We start from the raw sequence: 5715 nt of genomic DNA, 5'->3' as shown, positions 1-5715 counted from the left end.
GCCATCCCATTCTCTCTATTCAATACACTGAAAATACTAGTCCAGGGATGTACTGAAGCGCCCTCAGCCCCCAGTCATTAACCCCCTCTCCCAACTGCTGACATAACAAAGTGAACAACCGCATAATCAGGTGACAAGTGATGGAAAGAAATTAAGCAGCAGGAATGGGGAGGGTGGTGGAGAAGATTTCTTAAGCTTTCTTCATAAGACAGCTAGCAGGAGGCAACTCATCAGGAAATTGGGGTGTCAGCTAGCTGTCAGGGTGCATTGACCTAACGGAGCAAGTGTGCCAGGCAGCTGTCGTTGGAACGTCAATCTCACTCTGAGCCAATCAATGTTACGCAAAAAGGGACGAAGTAAAGCAAGGGAGGACCTAGCACTTATCTTGTCATGTATATTTTCAGCGATAGCAATAAAAACTTCAAATTCACTTTAAGAGCAAAAAGAAAAAGAAAATGACCGCCAGACCATCAAGATCTCCCTAATTATCGAGGCATGAACTTTAAAACAGCTTTTGCCATGTCCTCATTCTCAAAAATAAACAAGTCACCCCTTCTGTTTTTATCCTCACCCACCAACCCCTCTCGCTGTGCTTGAAGGTCAAGCAAGCACTCTGGGAAGGTGTGTTGGTGCAGCAGAGGAGAACTGCTGCATGTGTTCATTGCCAGCTCTGTCTGGGTGACCACGAGGCTGCCTAGCTCCCACTGTTGCTCCAACTCCCCTTAGTCTGGGCATGTCAGCTTTCTGGAGCACAGTCGCCATGGCTCCCCAGGGAGAAGAGACGAAGAAGACAGAGGGGGTCGTGTGGGAGTTGGGTAGGGCATAAATAAAATATCACTTGTGCTTCACCTTGGATAGGCTAGTTGCCTGTTGTTGTTTCTCCCATATGCAGATTTAAAACCATAAAAACTTATGAATATCTACAGGATATCTTATACCGTCCTTTGAGATAACTTGTATTAAGACCTATGGTTTGGTGATTGCTTTGAAGACCTGAATTGTGAGTGACAACTTATCAACAACTTTTGATTTGCAGCTTCTTTTTACTGCTGGCAGCAAAGAGTTCTAATTTAATTTCAATAGCGAGCATACAACTCAAAAGGACATTCCTAGTAAACAGTATTTGTCGCAAACGTGGTAACCACTGGATGCACCACACAAGAAGAAAATAAGTGCTTGGGAATTTCAAAGGCAGTGAGTATTAGACTCAAAAAGACTTTATCAGACCCGATGTGTATCAAAGGACAAGTTCAGTGTTTTTGAAAATATCCTCATTTTCCAATTATTTGTTGGATAATATTCAAATATCTAAACAGAAACGAGAAGTGAGCAATACTGAAGCAAGACAAGACCTCCAACAGAATATATGTGTCACCCGGGATCATCAGGATGCATCAGCATGTGTCATAGAATCAAAAGGTGGACAATTCAGAATGGAACTATGAGCTCAACAAAAGCAAATAAGAGCTTGTGTTAGACTTTAAAAGCACCAGCTACTGTTGTCTTTATTCAGAAAAAAATTTATGGAAATTTCAGAGCACTCATACAGTAACTAAGACAGAAACTCAAACATGCAGGTGAACAGACAGAAGAGAGACAAGGAAATACTTTTGTGCATATATATATTTACTGGGGGCCTGATTCAGTCTTTCAGAATCCTTTTTACTGATCATTATTGGGAATTCTGTTGACCACCATGCTGTGAAGAATCTATGGCAGGCCCAATTCATCTAGGTACACTGTAGTTTAGCAAGTTAACTCGTTGGAGTTTGCACTAACCATGGGAGATGAGAATGCCATCAGTTTTAAAAGACAGATTTGGATCTGATGATGACACTAGATGGAAATTTGAAGGCTCACCAAAAATTCAAGCCAAATTGGGATATGAATAAAGGAGAATTGGGACATACATCATGGCAGTTCATTGACACAGCTGTCTAAGGCTTTTATCTGGAAACAAAATGTCAACCTCTGGCAAAGGAGTACAAAGGTCATATGGATTCATGGTCTTGAGCCCATGAATTTTTGTACAGAATTGCTTTTCCATAAACAAAACACAATACAGACTTGCAAAACAAAGGTATCCCTTTCTGTAGTTTTAAAACAAAACCGCAGAATTTAGTATTTATTTATCTTTATCTTATTTTTTTAATTGAACTGTGAATAAGGTGGTAGAGTGCTGGGCTAGCAGGGTCACAAAACAGATTCAGTGTTAACCAAGCCATAAAAGTTTAATGTTATAAGTTGCCCAGGGCTGCTATGTATAATTAAGATGTTTCGGTGGGTTTCCCTCTTGCAATGTCTGGAAGACAGATAGGAAATTAGGTAGGAATGAGTTTTAGAATCACTTGAAGAGATAATATTGTGCTAAAATTTTAGAACAAAACATTATCCTTAAAGAATGAAAAAGGAAATAAAATTTAGTTGCTTTGCCATCCATACCACAGCCTGTCTTGACTCACTGAGACAAGCAATTCTAGTTTAGCAATTTTCGAGAAGTTTCAAAACACCTTTTGAAGAAGTCACAGACGCAGCATTATAGTGCAGTAATTATGTCAGTAATGTCAGCAGTAATGACCTTGATGTGTCTGCCACTCTGCAAAATCTAGTTATGATGGAGCCATTCCAGCACATGAATAATGAGAAGCATTTGTTGAAGTAATGTGCTGCACGCAAGGCAATGGGTGGGGGTGGACAGGACCTTCTGCACTATTCATGTCACCATCTGCTTCCTTTCAGACAGTCCTGCTTCAGAGGTGCGTGGGTTCTGAAGCCAGGTGTGGGGCTGGGGCCAGGTCCAGTACTTCCAGGATTGCACGGAGCTGCTTCACATGTGATTTGGACCCACCGTTATTGCTGGTAGTAAAAACAATCAGGCAGTGCTCATGTGAGACTGGAATCTGAGGGAATGAGGAAAATAGGTAAGGGAGCAAACACAGGCAGCAGGGGACTTCCACAGCAATAACAGAGATCAATAAAGAAAACACAAGGGTGAGAGCTGAAAGAGGTCATTACATAAGATCCCAAAGCCAACACATAAAATATATATGCTGTTGAAATGAACAGGATCTGCTTTTAAAACCAATTGCCAAAGACCAAATGTCTATTGAGTCTCCAGTATTTTGGTCAAGGTTAAACCTTTGATTTATTTATAGCAGCAACATGACTCAAGAAGCTGTTGACCTGGAGCCTGATCGGTTTTTAGAGATGATTATGACCTGCCAATGGTCTAATTGAAAGCCTTAGTTTGCACTGAGTGTGTTTGTAAAGTAAATCCATGCTCTGATTACACATAATATCCACAGTGAATATCTATGAACAGGGGCTATGTGATGTTATGGAGGGATCTTATCAGTATGCAAATTGAACAGCTCACTTTGCTCATTATATTAAATGAGCCGCGACTGAATGAGTTTGTCTCAATTATTTCAAAGTTGTGCTGGGCGCCTGTTTCACATAGTGGTATTTTGGCTTCATATTAGAGTCTTCGTCTGAGATTTAGGGCTAAGTAGAGCTTGTCACACTCTGCATTTACCATGCCTGAGGTACAGACCACACATTTACTCACACACACATACCACACAGACTAAGTATTGGCCACCCAGTGGGGTGTCAGCTATAAAAGATGACTTAGCTTGGCAATGATATCATTAAAGTATGAAGCAGAGAAATGCATGAGGACACAAAAGGCCAACCTTCACATTGCTGCTGTATAATCTGTTGGTAGGGGGTAAGAATAAGCTCATTGCAAGGACAGCAAAGGTTTTGGGAAAGGGTAACTGTGATACACAACCACGCAGAGATGGATATTACCTAACTTAATAACTGAATAATAAGCAAGTTTTGCATGTCCAAAATCATCGTTATTTCTCTGACTATGATAACTTGGTTAAATGAGAAATCACATTGAAAACTTTTATTTCAACTGATGGGAAAGTTTAAACCGTTTAACCTTGCCTTCCTTTAAAAAAAAAAAAACACTACATGGCAGTACTGGATTATGGATATGTCACATCAATTCATGCACTGAGACCACTGATGTTCCTCACAAAATTCCAAGCCCTCACTCACCATTGTAAGTTATATCATCTTCCACTGCCATAGTTTAGTTACAAATTTTATTTTTCTAAGTTGCCATCACAGACCTTCATCCTTTAAAAGAATAAACATGGTCTTTGCTTCTATCCCTAAAACTCCTCTTCAGTTGGAAAAAAAGAGATTTTTAAATATGCTCACCTGAATATTTGACAGGTAGTTTCATGACATGAATTTAAGAATTTTCTGAATGAGTCAGAGGTTGGCACATGTGGATACCAGTGTTATGTTGAATGTATATACTGAATATTTCTCATACATTGCTTTCGGGTTCATTGGGTGTGCGCTGTTTTGTAACCATTGCAGGTACTCTCAGCCAAAACAGGTTTTGCAGAATAAAAACTATGAATTGTTCTGTTTTGTTGACAGAGTAGTACAGGCACTGTGCAAGTAAAATTTGAAAACTTTGTGGCATGCTGTAAAGTTGCCATGGACTAATGCGACTTTTAAAATATGAAACACTTATCACAATTGTTAACATCTAAAACATATAGCCAAAAAAACATTATAATGTATGAGGAACGTGTTGGTAATTATCAGAATTAAATGTTTCAAAATGTGGACAGAAGATAAAACATGTCATTTGATGAAAACACACACACACATATATATAATACAGGTCAACAGGACTTAATGACTTATCGCCCTGACCTCTGTGGTTATGAAGTCTTGGGGCGCCTTGTGCTTTCACACCTGAAAGAAATCACTGACCACCTCCTGGACCCCTTACAGTTTGCTGACAGAGCCAACAGGTCTGAAGACAATGCAGTCAACCTGGCCCTTCACTACATCCTCCAGCACCTGGACTCCGTAGGTACCTACGCCAGAATCCTGTTTGTGGATTTCAGCTCTGTCTTCAACACAATCATCCTGGCTCTGCTTCAGGAGAAGCTCTCCCAACTGAGTGTGCCTGACTCCACCTGCAGGTGGATTACAGACTTCCTGTCTGACAGGAAGCAGCATGTGAAGCTGGGAAAATACGTCTCCAACTCACAGCTCATCAGCACTGGTTCCCCCCAGGGCGGTGTTCTTTCTCCTCTGCTCTTCTCCCTGTACACCAACAGCTGCACCACTAGTCATCAGTCCGTCAAGCTATTGAAGTTCGCGGATGACACCACCCTAATAGGACTTATCTCTGATGGTGCCGATGGTGAACAACCTGGAGCTCAATGCTCTAAAGACAGTGGAGATGGTTGTGGACTTCAGGAAGAACTCAGCCTCAGCTACCCCATCACCCTCTGTGACTCCACAATTGACACTGTGGCATCTTTCTGCCTCCTGGGAACTGTCATCTCCCAGGACCTAAAGTGGGAGCTTAACATCAGGTCCCTCATCAAGAAAGCCCAGCAGAGGATGTACTTCCTGCGGCAGCTGAAGAAATTCAACCTGCCAAGGACAATGATGGTGCACTTCTACTCCTACATCATTGAGTCCATCCTCACCTCTTCCATCACCATCTGGTATGCTGCTGCCACCGCCAAGGACAAGGGCAGACTGCAGTGTGTCATCCGGTCTGCAGAGAAGGTGATTGGCTGCAATCTTCCATCTCTCCAGGACCTGTACACCTCCAGGACTCTGAGACATGCAGGGAAGATTGTGGCTGATCCCTCGCACCCCAGT

The sequence above is a fragment of the Leuresthes tenuis genome, unplaced genomic scaffold (assembly GCF_036924035.1).
Source record: "Leuresthes tenuis unplaced genomic scaffold, fLeuTen1.0.hap1 SCAF_14, whole genome shotgun sequence".
Taxonomy (NCBI): Eukaryota; Metazoa; Chordata; class Actinopteri; order Atheriniformes; family Atherinopsidae; genus Leuresthes; species Leuresthes tenuis.
This window is presented reverse-complemented; position numbering follows the sequence as displayed.